This window comes from Cervus elaphus, chromosome 5 (assembly GCF_910594005.1).
Source record: "Cervus elaphus chromosome 5, mCerEla1.1, whole genome shotgun sequence".
Classification (NCBI taxonomy): Eukaryota; Metazoa; Chordata; class Mammalia; order Artiodactyla; family Cervidae; genus Cervus; species Cervus elaphus.
This window is the reverse complement of record NC_057819.1, coordinates 7,961,357-7,979,076: the sequence shown is the minus strand read 5'-3', so window position 1 is coordinate 7,979,076 and position 17,720 is coordinate 7,961,357. Positions and strand designations below refer to the sequence as shown.

At 48.2% G+C, this 17,720-nt stretch overlaps 1 pseudogene across 1 annotated transcript; it reads left to right on the top strand.

Annotated features, from left to right (window-relative positions):
• The first annotated feature begins 233 nt into the window (after window positions 1-233).
• LOC122693129 lies at window positions 234-5,815 on the top strand (annotated as a pseudogene). Its single transcript, XR_006340841.1, has 2 exons — window positions 234-243; window positions 4,769-5,815. The product of XR_006340841.1 is annotated as a phosphate carrier protein, mitochondrial-like (transcript).
• Window positions 5,816-17,720: the final 11,905 nt, after the last annotated feature.

The following is a 17,720-nucleotide window of genomic DNA, read 5'->3' as shown; positions in this document are numbered from 1 at the left end:
TAACACATTTTGTTTTTCCATGTATCAATTGATGGACAGTTGGGTTGTTCCCATTTTTTGACTATTACAAATAGGGATACTGTAACACTCATGTACAAGCTTTTGTGTGAACATATGCTTTTATTTCTCCTGAACATATACCTAGGAGTGGAATTTCTGGGGCATATGGTATCTCTGTGTTTAACTTTTTGAGGAACTGCCAAACTATTTTCTTTTTTATATTTGTACCGGCAATGTTTGAAGGTACCCATTTACCCACATTATTTCCAACTCTTGTTTTTTAAAAAACTGTACCCATACTAATGGGTATGAAGTGGTATCTCACTATAGTTTCAGTTGGCATAACTTTGACTAATGACTTTGAACTGTTTTCCTCTGCTTATTGGCAATTGGTGTCTCTTCTTTGGAGGAGTATCTATGCAAATTCATTTTTTAAATTTGGTTGGCAGTTTTTGTTTGTTTTTGTTGCACGTGGGCTTTCACTAGCTGCAGAGCGAGCAGGGGCTACTCTCTAGCTGTGGTGGGTGGGCTTTTCACTATGGTGGCTTCTCTTGTTGCCCAGCACAGGGGCTCGGGCTTCAGAGGTTGTGGCACACAGGCTCAGCAGCTGTGGCTCTGGCTCGAGAGCACAGGCTCAGTAGTTGTGCAAGGGCTTAGCTGCCCCACGGCACGTGGGATCTTCCTGGATCAGGGATCGAACCGCGTCCCCTACATTGGCAGGCGGATTCTTTACCATTGTGCCGCCGAGGAAGCTTGACATGTTATTGCTGAATAGCCAGTGTTCTTTACACATTATGAATACTAGACTTTAACAGACATGATTTGCAAATATTTTCTTTCATTCTGAAGGTTGTATTATATTTTCCTTGATGGTGTTCTTTGAAACATAAAGGATTTTAATTTTTATAAAGTCCTACTTATTTTTCCTTTTGTTGTTTGTGCTTTTGCCATCATATTTAAGAGTTCATAGCCAAATCCAAGAATGAAGGCTTACCCCCCTTTTTCTTCAGAAATTGGTACAGTTTAGCCCTTACATTTAAGCCTTTGATCCATTTGTGATTCAAAGTCTATTCTGAGATTGGCATAGATGTTCTTGCTCTCTTCTGGTTACTATCTGGGTTTTCTCATTGAGTTTTTAATTCCTTTTTCTATCCTTTAACTTTCAATCTGTCTGTGTCTTTGGATCTTAAGTGAGTCTCTTATAGACAGCGTATAGTTGGATTATATGTTCTTCCCTATTCTGCCAATCTCTATATTTTGATTGGAGAGTTTAATCCATTTACATTTAAAATAATTACTAAGAAAAGGCTTAGTATGTCTGCTATTGTGCTATTTGCTTTCTATATGCCCAAAGCACTTTTACCACTCATTTCCTACATCCCTACCCTTTTTGTGTGTTTAGCTGATTCCTTACAGTGAAATATTTAAATTACTTTCTCACTTCCTCTTGTGTATATTTCACAGCTATTTTGTGTTTACCATGGGGGTTACCTTTAACATCCTAAAATGAAAACACACTAACTTGAATTTATTTTTTTTAATAATTATTTATTTTGCCCATTCTGCGTCTTAGTTACAACATGCAGAATTTTTAGGTTTGGCATTCAAGCTCTCAGTTGCAGCATGTGGGATCCAGTTTCCCAACCAGGGGTCAAACCTGGACCCCCTGCATTGGGAGTGAGGGATCTTAACCACTAGACCAATAGGGAAGTTCCAAAGCACCTAAGTTGACTCTGCTGCTGCTGCTGCTAAGCCGCTTCAGTCGTGTTCGACTCTGTGCGATCCCATAGACAACAGCCCACCAGGCTCCCCCATCCCTGAGATTCTCCAGGCAAGAACACTGGAGTGGGTTGCCATTTCCTTCTCCAATGCATGAAAGTGAAAAGTGAAAGTGAAGTCGCTCAGTTGTGTCCAACTCTTAGCGACCCCATGGACTGCAGCCTACCAGGCTTCTCTGTCCATGGGATTTTCCAGGCAAGAGTACTGAAGTTGACTCTAGACCAGGTTAATCTCAATAACATCCAAGTTCATGAAGCTAAAAGGTCATCCCACCATCTCAATGCAAAAGAGACCTTCTCTAAGACACATTATAATCAAATTGTCGAAAATCAAAGGATAAAGAATTCTAAGGCAGGTGAGAAAAGAAAGAACCCTCATTAGACTATCAGATTTCTCAGCAGAAACCCTATAGGCCAGGAGAGAGTAAAATGATATATTCAACATGTTGAAAAAAAAATATGACACCAAAAATACTCTATCGTCAAAGTAATCCTTCAGATATGAAGGAGAAACACTTTTCTAGGCAGACAAAAGCTGAGGGAGTTCATTACCATTAGACCTGCCTTGAAAGAAACGTTGAATTCTTCAAGCTGAAATGAAAACAGTTAATCAGCAACACAAAAACATATGAAAGTATACAACATACTAGTAAAGGTAAATATTCAATCAGACTTCAAAAACTCTAATTCTGTAATAGGAAGATGCATTAATCAAATTATAAAGATCAAAGGAAAAGAGTATCTAAAATACAGTTACTGTGAAGCATCACTATGAACAAAGCTAGTGGAGGTGATGGAATTCCAGTTGAGTTATTTCAAATCCTAAAAGAGGATGCTGTGAAAGTGCTGCATTCAATATGCCAACAAATCTGGAATCTCAGCAATGGCCACAGGACTGGAAAAGGTCAGTTTTCATTCCAATCCCAAAGAAAGGCAAGGTTCAAACTACCACACACCTGCATTCATCTCACACGCTAGCAAAGTAATGCTCAAAATTCTCCAAGCTAGGCTTCAACAGTATGTGAACTGAGAACTTCCAGATGTTCAAGCTTGATTTAGAAAAGGCAAAGGAACCAGAGATCAAATTGCCAACATCTGTTGGATCATAGAAAAAGCAAGAGAATTCCAGAAAAACATCTACTTCTGCTTCACTGACTATGCTAAAGCCTTTGTGTGGATCACAGCAAACTGGAAAATTCTGAAAGAGATGGGAATACCAGACCACCTGACCTGCCTCCTGAGAAACCTGTATGCAGGTCAAGAAACAACAGTTAGAACCAGACATGGAACAACAGACTGGTTCTAAATTGGGAAAGGAGTACGTCAAGGCTGTATGTTGTCATCACTCTGTTTATTCAACTTACATGCAGAGCACATCATTCGAAATGCTGGGCTGGATGAAACACAAGCTGGAATCAAAATTGCTGGAACCTGAGGTTATTGAGAAATGCCAATAACCTCAGATATTCAGATGAAGAGAAACTGAAGAGCCTCTTGATGAAAGTGAAAAAGCTGGCTTAAAACACAACATTCAAAAAAGGAAGATCATGGCAACTGGTCCCATCACTTCATGGCAAATAGATGAAGAAACAATGAAAATACTGACAGAATTTATTTTCTTGGGCTCCAAAACCAGTGCAGATGGTGATTGCAGCCATGAAATTAAAAGATGCTCGCTCCTTGGAAGAAAACCTATGACCAACCTAGACAGCATATTAGAAAGCAGAGACATTACTTTGCTGAAAAAGGTCCATCTAGTCAAAGCTATGGGTTTTCCAGTGGTCATGTATGGATGTGAGTGTTGGACCATAAAGAAGGCTGAGCCCCAAAGAATTAATGCTTTTGAGCTGTGGTGTTGGAGAAGACTCTTTGAGAGTCACTTGGACTGCAAGGAGATCAAACCAGTCAATCCTAAAGGAAATCAGTCCTGAATATTCACTGGAAGGACTGATGCTGAAGCTGAAGCTCCAGTACTTTGACCACCCGATGTGAAGAACTGACTCACTGGAAAAGACCCTGATGCTGGGAAAGATTGAAGGCAGGAGGAGAATGTGAGGCAAGCAGAAGTAACGCCATGGCAGGCAGCTTAGATTAGGAGTAGTTTTTGCTTAACACTGATCACTGTTTGCCAATTAGGACCAATTAGCTTTCGCTTAACACTGACCGCTGTTTGCCAATTAGGAAATTAGGAATGGGGCGGAAACCCCTGGGAAAGTCCCGCCCATGCAAAAGTTTTGACCAATGAAATTGCTTTGCAAACTTGTAACCAATCCACTTAAACCAACTACCAACGGCGTGTGCTCACCCTATAAATTTGTGTAACAGCTTGGGCTTGGGGCTCTCTGACCTGCACCACTGCGTTGGATGCGGCAGAGGGCCCTGGCTCAAGTCAGTAATAAACTTCCCCTTTTTGCCAGTTGCATTGTCTTGGAGGCCTTCTCTCTTCCCGCTCAGGGATTCGGACATCGGGCATAACATTTGGGGGCTCGTCTGGGATCCCTTGACCGGGGGAAGAGAACACTTCCAGGACAGAGGGGAAGGATAGATAATAGCACCGGTGCTCAGGAAAACTCAGGGGGCCCGAAAACCCAGCGCTGTGTTGTCAGCTGTCTGTGTGTTTGTCTTTGGCTCTCCGTGTTTGTGTGTGTGCCGGCATTGTCTCAGGCAGGACAGAAAAAGTCCAGTGTAAATCTGGGGCCCTGCTGTGAAGCAGGAAGGTATCTGGCACAGGAAAATTCCAGTGTAAATCCGGGGCCCTGCTGTGAAGCAGGAAGGTATCTGGCACAGGAAGTCCAGTGTAAATCCAAGGCCCTGCTGTGAAGCAGGAAGGTATCTGGCACAGGAGAAAGCTTTCTAGTGAAAAAAAACTCAGGGGGGCCGAAAACCCAGCGCTGTGTTGTCAGCTGTCCGTGTGTTTGTCTTCGGCTCTCCGTGTTTGTGTGTGTGCCGGCATTGTCTCTGGTCTCATTACTTAACTGATGTACCCCTAGATAACAGTGAGCTAGTATGTTTCACCAATGGGAGCAGCTATGTAAAAGATGGGCAAAGGAAAGCTGGAGCCGCCACGGTAGAAGAGTACAGTTGTGAATATGGCTCCGCGAAGTTTTATGCACTGTGTGGCTTTGGTGGGGTCTTAAGTTGTGGTCTGACACACACTGCTGTTGTTCCTCTGGATTTAGTGAAATGCCGTATGCAGGTGGACCCACAAAAGTACAAGGGCATTTTTAATGGATTTTCAGTTACACTCAAAGAGGATGGTTTCTGTGGTTTGGCCAAAGGATGGGCCCCGACCTTCATTGGCTACTCCCTGCAGGGGCTCTGCAAGTTTGGCTTTAAGTCTTCAAGGCTTTGTACAGTAACATGCTTGGAGAGGAGAATGCCTATCTGTGGCGCACATCACTGTATTTGGCTGCCTCTGCCAGTGCTGAATTCTTTGCTGACATTGCTCTGGCTCCTACGGAAGCTGCTAAGGTTCAAATTCAAACCCAACCAGGTTATGCTAACACTCCGAGAGATGCAGCTCCCAAAATGTATAAGGAAGAAGGCTTAAAGGTGTTCTACAAGGGGGTTGCTCCTCTTTGGATGAGACAGATACCATACACCATGATGAAGTTTGCCTGCTTTGAACGTACTGTTGAAGCATTGTACAAGTTTGTGGTTCCCAAGCCCCGAAGTGAATGTTCAAAGCCAGAGCAGCTGGTTGTCACATTTGTGGCAGGTTACATAGCTGGAGTCTTCTGTGCCATTGTTTCCCACCCTGCCGATTCCGTGGTGTCTGTGTTGAATAAAGAGAAGGATAGCAGTGCCTCTCAGGTCCTCAAGAGACTTGGATTTAAAGGTGTATGGAAGGGACTCTTTGCCCGCATCATCATGATCAGCACTCTGACTGCACTACAGTGGTTTAAGGTCTACTTCAGGCTCCCTCGCCCTCCTCCCCTTGAGATGCCAGAGTCTCTGAAGAAGAAGCTTGGGTACACTCAGTAGATAAATGAAAGCAAATATGGACTGAATCTGCATGTTGATCAGTGTTTGAGGAAAATGCAACTGGACAAGAGATAATCCAGGCTTGCAAAGCGTGCCAGCTGATGAGGACAGGGAAAAAGCAGCACACGGGAAAGAGATACCAAGGGGCAGGGCCAGGGCAACACTGGGAGATAGATTTCACTGAGGTAAGGCCAGGCAAGTACAGGTATCGCCATCTGTTGGTTCTGGTAGATACCTTCTCAGGGTGGGTGGAAGCCTTCCCCACTAAGGGAGAGACAGCAATAGTGGTTGCTAAAAGGATCTTAGAGGAGATAGTGCCTGGTACGGGCTGCCAGTGACTATGGGCTCTGATAACGGACCTGCCTTTGTGAGTCAGATTGTACAAGGGCTGGCCCAAGCTCTGGGGACGAATATAATCCCCAGAGCTCAGGACAGGTTGAGAGAACGACAAAGTTGGCAATAGAGACTGGCGGGGACTGGGTGACCCTACTTCCCTTCGCACTCTTTCGGGCACGTAACACCCCTTATAAGCTGAATCTTACCCCTTTTGAGATTCTGTATGGAAGACCCCCTCCTGTGTGTATTAGAACCTAGATGGAAAGGCCCTTATGTTGTTCTCCTTACCACTCCTACTGCTGTCAAGGTTGACGGGATTGGACCCTGGGTTCACTGCAATCACGTGCAGCAAGCCACACCGGAAGAACAGGAAACAGCGCGAGCAGAATGGAAGGCGAGTCCTCATCCATCAAATCCTTTGAAACTGAAACTCGTCTGCTGGGAGGTCTCCTAATTCTCCTGCTGACTGCAGGAGCTGGAGCTGTCTAACCTCTTGTGATGGGCCCCGGGAATGGGACGTAGGAAACAGAGATTTGGTAGCGCTGAGTGTGGCGCAATCCGCAGGGCCAAGTACCTCAGATATGGGTGCAATTTAACCAAGCTTCACTATCTCTGCGAGGCCAAGGGCTTTCCTCCCTACGAGCCACTGTAGATGCAATCAGTCACTTAGAGAAGTCTTTGACTTCCTTGTCTGAGGTGGTCTTGCAGAATAAGAGAGGATTAGACTTGATTTTTCTCCAACAGGGTAGGGTCTGCGAGGTTCTGGGAAAAGAATGTTGTTTTCTATGCAGACCATACAGGAGTGGTAAGAGAATCTATGGCAAAAGTGAGAGGGGGACTGGCACAACAAAAGAGAGAACGGGAAGCCCAGCAGAGATGGTTTGAGTCTTGGTTTCAACACTTCCCCTGGCTGACTAATTTCCACCCTCCTGGGTCCACTCAACCAACTAGTATCAGCCAGTGGCCCAAGATGGAAAAGAGGAAGATTCCTCTACTTGAACAACAGACAGGGGGGAATGTGAGGCAAGGAGAAGTAACGCCATGGCAGGCAGCTTAGATTAGGAGTAGTTTTTGCTTAACACTGATCACTGTTTGCCAATTAGGACCAATTAGCTTTCGCTTAACACTGACCGCTGTTTGCCAATTAGGAAATTAGGAACGGGGCAGAAACCCTGGGGGAAAGTCCCACCCATGCAAAAGTTTTGACCAATGAAATTGCTTTGCAAACTTGTAACCAATCCACTTAAACCAACTACCAATGGCGTGTGCTCACCCTATAAATTTGTGTAACAGCTTGGGCTTGGGGCTCTCTGACCTGCACCACTGCGTTGGATGCGGCAGAGGGCCCTGGCTCAAGTCAGTAATAAACTTCCCCTTTTTGCCAGTTGCATTGTCTTGGAGGCCTTCTCTCTTCCCGCTCGGGGATTTGGACATCGGGCATAACAGAGAAGGGGACAGATAGAGGATGAGATGGATGGATGGCATCACCAACTTGATGGACATGAGTTTGAGCAAGTTCTGGGAGCTGGTGATGGACAGGGAAGCCTGGTGTGCTGCAGTCCATGGGGTCACAAAGAGTCAGGCACGACTGAACTGAACTGAAAAATACTGTCAAGTATAAATTTTACTAATACAAGTAATTCCAAAGGATAAAGGAGCAGGGCAGTGACTTTACCGAGGACCCATGATTTCCGAGTGTTCACTGTGCCCGGTCACCTTTTGATTATCACCACATCCCTGTAACTCAGAGATGTAGGTGAGCTGATTTGCCCTGTGTTACACAGATAGGTGAGTGTCTTCTGGGACCAACAGTAGCTTTTGCAAAGACACTCCTGCTGTACTTTAATCACATCCACCATCGGACACATTCTTTTTATATTATTCTATTTCCTTGGGTCAAAGAATCCAACTCCTGAATTAAGGTTAAGTATGAATTAGTAGTGGATCAAAAGCCAAAATCACTTCATCCTTTTAATTTCCCAAGTAATGCTTTTAGTCACAAAAGTATAGAATAATATAGAAAATGACAAATCAAGTGACCTTAGTGTTCACAGGTAAGCACTAATACATTTTAATGTGCCATGATCATATTAAAAATTACTATGAAACATTTTCTTTCACATGCATTTATAAATACATTTTTTATCAGAGTGCACATGGAGTGAGATACTTATTATTCTATTGTCAAACAATCCTAATTTCTATTTCTTGGAAATTACCTCATTATTGAGTTGAGTATTTAGCATATTACATTACATTCCTAAGCATTCTGTGATTCCTAAGCACTCCAAGCATTATGTGATCGCTAGAAATTGCCTAAATTTTTTATTGTGTTTAAAACACTTAACAGATCTCACCTCTTAAACTTTCAAATGCACAATACAGTAGTGTTACATGTTGTGCAGCAGGTCTCTAGAACATATTCATTTGCTGAACTGGAAATTTATGCCTGTTTAACAACTTTTCATTTCCCCTACACTAGCTTCTGCCAATCATCATTCTACTCTCTGTGTGTATAAATTTGACTTTTTTTCTGGGTTTTTTTTTGGGGGGGGGTGATCCTTCTTTCAGCTCTGTTGGATATCACTGATCAACAAAATAGTGAGTTATTTATTACAACATGATTGAAAAAACATTGACCAACTTAAACTGGTTTTGCCTCTTTACATAGATTGACTTGTGCTCCCCAGGTGACTCCATTGGTAAAGAACCTCCCTGACAATACAGGAAATTTAAGAGATGCGGGTTTGATCTGCCTGTGGGTCAGGAAGATCCCCTGAGGAGGGTGTGGCAACCCATTTTAGTATTCTTGCCTGAAGAATCCCATGGACAGAGAAGCCTGGCTGGCTACAGTCCATAGGGTTTCACAGAGTCAGACATGACCGAAGTGACTTAGCACGGTGTAGGTTGGCTAATCAAACCTTGAGTCATTTTACAGAGACAGCACTGTGCCCATGCAAGACTGGAATCCATGTCTCCGGAACAAATCAAATTCTTAGGTTTACAGAACCTAAAGAAATCTTGTCACTGCAGTCCTTTACAAGAGGAAGGAGTACTTCAGGAAGGAAGAGCTGCCTTCCTGGTGCAGGAGTAGGTGATATGGAGTGATTCAAGACTAGCCAATCAGCTTCCAAATTTGAAACTGCCCTAAGTCCTTAAATTGTGCCCCAAACCCTGGATCAAGGAGACAGATTCCAGAGCCTTGCCTCCTGTCTCGCTTGGATTGACCTCACAATATAAGCTCTCTCCTCAAAACCCACTACTGTAGTGCTGGCTTCTTTGCACATGGGGTAGCCAGCCCTTGTTCAGCGATACAATTATTTGATACACTGTGAAAGGACTTCCCCCATCAAGTTAACACACCTGTCACCTCACATATTTACCTTTTGGGTGGGGGAGGGGGTGAAAACATTTAAGTTCTTTTCGTTCAGCAAATGCCAATGATCCGATTCAGTGTTGTCAACTGGAATTGAATTTGACTATTTTAGATACTTCATGAAAGTGGAATCATGCAACTTCTGTCCACCTGTGATTGGCTTATTTCACTTGGCACAAGGGAGCCATCTCACTTCTGGGCCTGTATCCAAAAGAATCGAAACCAGGATCTCAAGGAGATATCTGCATTCCCATTCTTATGGCAGCATTAGCCGCAAGAGCCAAGGTGTGGAAACGACTTCATGTCCACTGACATGAATTGATAAAGAAAATGTGGCATGCATACAGAATGGAATTATTATTCATCCCCAAAAGAAGAGGATACCTTGTCATATGCGACAACTTGAATACATTTATTTTAAAAGTAACGGCAGACTTCAGGTTGGGCCAAGACAAAGGAAGCCTCATACAACAACCTCTCTTATGCAGATTACAAATGAAATTCAAGACAAGAGGACAAAGAAATATGCACTTGCAACTTTATGAAGTAAACACTAACAGGCAGATGGGGCCTGGAAGTCCAAAGCTAAATACCAGCCTGTTAGGGGATTATGGTCTTTTTTCCCTGGCTCTTGTCTCCTAGCTTACCCAAAGCAGGTGATGTCCAACAGCAGCTTGAGAATTAAAACTCTGGGATCCACCCCTTCTTTTCAGCCAGAAGAGTGAAAAAGTGTGAGACTTACATAACGAGGAGTGAGGGAGGTCATCCCCACTTGTTTCTTTTCCTCCCTGATTATCACATCTCCCCTGCAACCTCAGTGATGACAGAGGCACCTAAACCCTGAGAGATGACCCGCATCTCTGGGCAAAGGAACAGGGAGAGAGGCTCCTGTTTTCTGAAGAGTGGGAGGGGGGGGGGCGGGGGGGGCGTTATTTTCCTTTCTTTTCTCTTGCTATTTCACCTGAAAGGTCAACCTGGCCACGTGGAACTGCAAGACAGCCTGGAGGCTGAAACACTTTGAGGAACATGTAAGAGGAGCCCCCGAAGCCTGAGAATGTGGCTAAGAATCCTGAAGAGGAGAGGGCTAGAGAAGGCCTGTGTATGAACCAACATGGGTCCTAGGCCTCCCCTGAGCCTTCTGCACAGACAAACCCAACGAGGCAAAGCAGAGGCTTGGAGAAGTGAGCTACAGTATGAACTGCAGCTCAGCTCCCAGGTCAACACCTGATGGGACGTGTGCCATGTGGACACAACATCCTGGAAACGGCACCCGGGCTGGGACAACGCAGAGGACAAGGCGCAGTATATGCTGGAACACAGATTCACAGGCTTCTTCATAGAAACAGCAGAGAAAGTAACGAGCTACAGGGCATTTTAATAGGAACCAGAGTCTAAGCAAAGTGTCCAGGGTACCAACCAAAACCCCACAACAGAGCATACAAAGAACTAGGAAAATCTGACCAGTTCTCAAGGGGAAAAGGCAATCAACAGACTCAGCCCTGAGAAGGAATTAGCAGGCGAAGCATCTGCTTCGTGGTTATAACCACGCTCAGTGAGGTTAAATTCTCCTGAAATGACTGGAAAGACACAAGTTCTTCACAGAGAAGTAAAAACTACAAAAAAAAAAAAAAGCAAATGGAAATTTTAGAACTTAACATGCAAAATCAAACATTCACTGCGTGGACTGAATAATAGAATGGAGAAAACAGAGGAAAGATTCAGAAAACCTGTGAATCGATGGAAATGGCACAATTTGAAAAACAAAGCAGAAAAATGACTGAACGAACATTGTCTCAGAGATGTGTGAAACAATATTGGAAGTTCTAATTTTGTGCCATTGGAGAGTCTAAAGGAAAGGTGCAGAATAAAATATATGAGGAAAAGAATGGTTGAAAATGTCACTGATTTAGAGACACAGATCTAAGCTCAGAAAACCTCACCCTGACACAATCAATCTGAAGAAAATTTGAAAAAAAACGCAGTCAAGGAAAATGGCCTGTTACGCATCGGAGAATACCAACTTGAAGGACTGTGACTTCTCATCAGAAAACATAGAAGCCAAAAAAAAAAAAAAAAATGGAATAACATCTTTAAAGTGTTGAAAAGATCAAATCAGGACACTATATCCTTAAAGCAAAGATACCCTTAAAGATTGAAAGCCAAACAAAACTCAAAATGACGGCTGATGGAGACAATAAAAAGCTAACAATTCTTTACCAATTTGCTATAAAAATGCATGAAAGGAACTTCTTCAGGCTGAAGTCAAATAACTCAAGAAAGGCTGCAACTTCAAGAACAAAGGAAGGGCAGCTGAAATGGTAAGTATCTGGATAAATTATCCTCTTAAATTATTTAATATATGTATGACTTTTTTTTTTTCTTTTGGTCTCACCATGCAGCTTGAGGGATCTAAGTTTCTTTACCAGGGACAGACCTCTGGCCCCAGGCAGTGAATGCAGTGAGTCCTAACCACTGGACCACGAAGGAATTCCCTGTATGACTTTCGAATGAAAAAAGGATACCACAGTTCTAGAAGGTGGCATTCAAATCATATAAAGGTGACACATATGACAACTATAAAAAAGAGTGTCAGGTAAAATAATCTATATGAACGTAAGTCTTCTGCATTTTATTTAATTGGTAAAATATTAACTCTTGACTGTGAGACAACGTGTATACACAGTACTGTTCTGAGAACAACTGAAAATGACAAATTCAAGAAAAAGTGGACAATCTTAATAGTCCTGTATTTAGGAGTTGTGGATAAATTAGCTAAAACATTCACATACATTTTTGTGACAAATTTTTCCCTGAGTTAATTGCCTAGGAGTGGGTTTACAGGTCATGGGGTTAAGTATGGCCCTCTCTGCCTGCCCTGGCGGCTGCCTCAGGGGTCACCCCAGCAGGATCTGGGTGAGGCGGGCACTTCTGCTTTTAGCAGCTCTCCCCTCCATTGCTGCTAGAGTTAAAGGCAGGAGGATGTACAGGCGCTGATGCCAAAGCTGCCACCCTGGGGGTGGGGGGTGGGGGGGCTCATAGCCAGGAACCCTGCTCCCCTTGGTTGGGTGGAGACCCCCGACAAGTCTGGGGCCCAGGCAGGAGAGAAGAGCCAGATGTCCTGCCAAGAAGTTCATCGCTCTCAAGGCAAACACTTCCAACCCTCAGACCCCAGGAGTTTCGGAAGCGCCAGACTGTCTAGGAGCGTATCTCACCTGCTCACCACCCGGCCTCACCTGTCCTCTGCGCATGCGCTATCCCTCCAGGACCTTTTGCACCGAGCGCATACACCACATTCTTTGCTCACAGGTTCTAGAGCAGCATCCCAGCAACGCGCCAAGCAGTGATTGCTTCGCCTTTGGCCGAGCTGGCAGCTGAACCAGAGCGCTCTGAGCCCAGCTCTCTATCCAAGCGCCGACCACCCACCCACGTGCCCTATGGGCACTTACCTGGGCAGGCCCTGCTCCTCACCCCAACCCCAGGCTCTGGGGGACCAGCACCTGCCAGGACGGCTCGGCCGCCCCCAGCCCGATCCCCGCACCCGCCGGTTTTCCGTGGCCGGCCCAGGTCACCCAGCTGTCCGTGTCCTGCTGTCCACTCGCAGGCCAGCCCACCAGTATCCAGTGACTCTGCATCTGCGCTTTGTCACAGCGTCTCTGAGACGGTGTTCTATGATCCTGCAGACCCTGCGCTCCTTCCTGGGGGTCCTCACCTCCCTCTGCAGGCGACACCATCAGAGGAAGGCGGTGCTGGGTGCTCGCATCTCCACGATGTGCCGCGGCTCAGCGTCCGCAGTGGGCACGGTCCCTGTGTGTGGTGGGCGCCAGCAGCAGGTCACCCCCCTGCCGCCCACCACACTCAGGTGTGCCCCGGGCTCCTGCACAGAGAAGATGGTGAGGAGGGCCCTGGGAGAGAGCGGGAAGGGGCTGGCCCAGCAGGAGGAAGACCCCGCATTCACAGAGAAGGACCATCAGAAAGGGGGCCCCGATGGCTCTCGGGGTGAACGATCAACATTTAGGCCCCTTGGGGCCCGGGGAGACTTCTCTGCCTTCGTGCCCAGGCCTGGGCCTCTGCGGAGAAACCTCCACGCCAAGAGCTCAGTAGACGGATCCACGGAGAAACTCCAGACCTCTTGTGTGAGCTCCTGGCCCCCAAAGAAATGCCATCACGAGCTCCCACAGCTCCACCCGAGGTTTCCCGCCAGGGCAGAGGAGGACGGGCCCCCGCATGCCGCGAGGGCTGCCCCGGAGGTCCTCGAGGAAAGCGAGCGAGGGGGGCCCGCCGCCGCCCTGTGCCGCCCACGTGGCTTCCCAGAGCAACAGCCGGCCTGAGGACGCGGAGGCTTCCAGGGGGCAGAAACGAACCTGGGAGAATGGCCCCCCCACATCGGACCGTCCCAGGCCCGGAAGACGCAGGTTTCCTCTGCTGCCGCGCAGGCGAGGGGAGCCGCTGAGGCTGCCCGCACCCCCTGAGCTGGGTTTCCCGAGTCACCGCCGAAGACCTGGACGCGGAGAAAGCAGCGGCGTTCCGGCGCGTCAACAGCGCGCTGCGGGATGAGACCCCGGCCCCACAGCCCTGCCGTCGCTTCCCCGCGCCTGCCGATCCTCCGGCCCCCGGCAGGGCTCCTCGCCCGAGAGAGGCCAGAGGGAGTCGGCCTCCCCAGCGCCAGTGGACGCCCGGGCGTCTGCTGGAGGGGCCCCCGCTGCGCATCCCTGGTCAGGGGGAAGGCACGGCTTCCCCGGGCCCCTTTCTCCCTGGTCCCAGCCCCTCCCGGGCCCTCCTTCCCACTCACGGCCCCCCGCCCCTTTCACCTTGCCCACCCCCGCTTCCTCCCCAGGATCGGGCAGCGCGGGCCTGTCCGCTCGGCCCCCAAGCCCCTCCGCCCCTGCTTCTGCCCCCGCGCCAGGCACGGCGGGTGCGAGGGGAAGCCCGGCTTCGGCCCCGGCCCCGGCCCCGGGTGCGGCTTGGCTTCCCGGGTTCCAGCAGAAGCCCGTCCGGGGGCCTCTTAGGAACGTGGCAGGAGGAGGAGGCCTTTCCCAGCCCCCGGCGTGGGGCCCGGCTGCGGAAGATGCCACACCGGCCTTCCCTGCAGCGCCCGGCTCCTCGGGCTTGGGGTCCCCCACACGCATGTGCCTGGACTCTCCTGTCTTCACCTGCCATAGCCCCCCTCCCGTATCTGATCCTCAATCCCTGCCCCCCACCAGCCAGCTCATCCCGTCTTCTCTCCAAACCAGACCCTCACCCTGCACATCTGGGGGCCTGACTCCCCACCCCGCTTCTGACACTCAGGTCACCCCCATGGACACCATTCCACCCTCCCAGTCTCCCCTCTTCGGGTCTCCTCCTGGATCCAGCAGGAGCCTCTTCCCATCTTCCCAGGCCCTGCAGACTCCCCCCAGGGACAGCGCGGCCTCTGTCACAGTCACCACCAGCCTGCCTGGACTCCGGTTCAGAGGCTCCTCTCACACCAGAGCCCCTGCCCAGCCCATCTCTGGGGCCCCTGACGTGCAGCAGCGCGGAGCCCCAGCCTGGGACCACTCTCCACACTACAGAAACCCGGCAGCTCCAGCCCTAACGGGGGAACCAACCTCTGCTCCAGGGCCCCCAGCTCCACCCACCAACTCCCCCATGGGCATCCATGCCAGCACCCAGCCGGCCTTGGCTGCCACCCCAGCTGCATTCCCACCTGGCCCAGCCCCTGCCCCTGGCTCTGCAGCTGCCACCTGCGTGCCCCAGGCCGTGCCCAGTGCTGGGCCCAACAGCGGGCCGCGCTGCTCCACAGTTGGTGGATCAAGCACAGCCCCCTGCAGGTCGGGGGGCCCGGCCGAACCTCGGGGCATTGGGAACGGAGCATCTGTCCTGGATCTCAGCTGCCCCTTTGCTGCTCTCAGCATTTCAACACAAAGAAGGGGAGCCCGGAGAACCACACACAGCAGAGCGGGAAGAGTGGCCCAGAACACCGGGGCCTTCCTGGCCAGAGCCCCCCCATGGTGATCACGGGGCCCAGGGCTAAGAATAAGCCCAGTGCTAAGAATAAGCCTAGCGCTAAGAATAAGCCCAGCACTAAGAATAAGCCTGGCTTTGGAGGTGCTACTGCCCCCATCTTCAATCACATGCCTGGGGGTGCACCCAGGCAGAGCCCCCATACTTCCAGCTGAGAAGACAGCCCACCCCCAGCCAAGGTTGCCTTCAGGGGTGTGTCCACCCCAGCCTCTACCCCCAGCAGCCCCAGCTCCAGGGGGATCACAGTCAGGAAACACTGTGATGTTAGGGACCCATCACCTGCTCAGGACTTGGCTGGACACAAGACGGTTGGGCCATCAACCAAATCCTCCTCCTCCAGGGCGAGATACACTCCCTTGGGGTCTAAGAGGTGGATGAAGACCTGAGCCAAGAACTTTGGGGACAGACAGTGTCTACCTTTCTCCCAGGCTGGGCCTCCTGTGGGCCCTGTTTCCATGTGAAACCCAAGTCTAGCCCTCACCCCTCTAATTCCAGAGCAAACCGGGCGCCTGGAGATAGAGCACTCCGTCCCCTTCCCCCGCCTGCCACCCCTTTCAAAGGTGGGTGGTTCGAGGCTGTTGTCCCATAGTCTTGTCCCCTCCACTCCTGGAGCAGGGGGAGGTCCCCTGTTGCCTACACAGCTGACTCCTCCCTTCTCCCTGTTTTCCTTCCAGAACCTTTGTGTTAGCTTTGTAACTTATGAAAGTTTTCTCATTCCTTTGCAGAATCCTCAGATGTCTGTGATCTGTAGATCAAGTGTGGAATAGCATTGGCTTGTACGAGTGGTGACACGGAAAGCCAGACCTAAGTGTTTTAGACTTCCCTGTAGTCCTGTTCGTGGGGTATGTAGAGCAGTACAATGTGATGGCTACAAGGACCAAATATAAAAGTTTAAGTGATGAAGCCCAGGATAATATGAGGTCAAGATAAGTCAGGATAAACCCGATCATCCCTGTCTGTTGGAATTGCTGCTTCTCACCCACCTGATTTGAAGGAGTCTGGATCATCCTGAATGTACACCAGGAGCCCACACACTATGCACCGGTCTTTTATTTTTGTCTTTATTTTAGCCACACCCACGGCATGTGGGCTCTTAGTTCCCCAACCACAGATCAGATCCGTGCACCCTGCATTGGCAATGTGGAGTCCTAACTGCTCGACCACAAGATAAGTCCCCACCCTAGTCTTTTCTAATGCAGCAAATCTCTTTTTCTTTCTTTTTTGCTCTTAGAATCCCAGGCAAATGACTGACCTACATATACATCTCCCCCTGGGTGTCCCTGGTGGCTCAGCTGGTAAAGAATCTGCCTGCAATGTGGGAGACCTGGGTTCAATCCTTGGGGTGGGAAGATCCCCTGGAGAAGGGAATGACTACCCACTCCCATGTTCTGGCCTGGAGAATTCCATGGACTGTATAGTCCTTGGGGTCACAAAGAGTCGGACACGACTGAGCCACTTTCATACATCTCCCTTAAAGAGTATGGGATTGGCACCAAAGCTTCTGGAAAGCTTGAATTAGGATGTGACAGCTCCCTGAGCAATCTGTGGCATTCTGGTTTTAAACAAGCAGGATTCCCTGAGTACATCTCTCCGCTTTTCTAACAAATGAAAGGCAACTGTTGTAAAGAAACAGACATTGTTTAACTATAAGAGATTAAAAGACTTCCAGTTTGTGGTCCAGTATGTTTGGAGCTTAGAGATCATCATTCCTGTCCTCACAATAGAAAAGCTGAACAAACTGAAAATCAATAATCCTGAAATCTGTCAGAGAACTGATGCACAAGACCTAGATAAGTGACTACAGAGAATTACAGCTTCAACAAGCACAGGACTCTGCTGGAGCCCAGATCTGGGCAGCAAAACTTACACTGCAATCGATGAATTTCTCCTCATGGTAGACATACTTAAGCAGTCTTATGGGAACCACCACCATTTTCATGGATTATGCCACCACCCACATTCTCAGGGTGAAGAGCAAAGAAAAGTCCTTCATACTTCTGGCATGGGAGAAGAAAAGCAATCATTTTGAAACATGCCCAAAACAGTTCTGTTCTCCCTAAGAATGCTTTCCCTCAAGGGAAACTTTTACTAGAACATCACCTTAATTATCAGATTATAAGAAAGGCCACTTCCTGGCCTGGAGAAAGGAAGTCCCCAAATCTAGTAACATGGTTCTAAATCAGGAAAGGAGTACATCAAGGCTGTATATCGTCACCCTGCTTATTTAACTTATATGCGGAGTACAT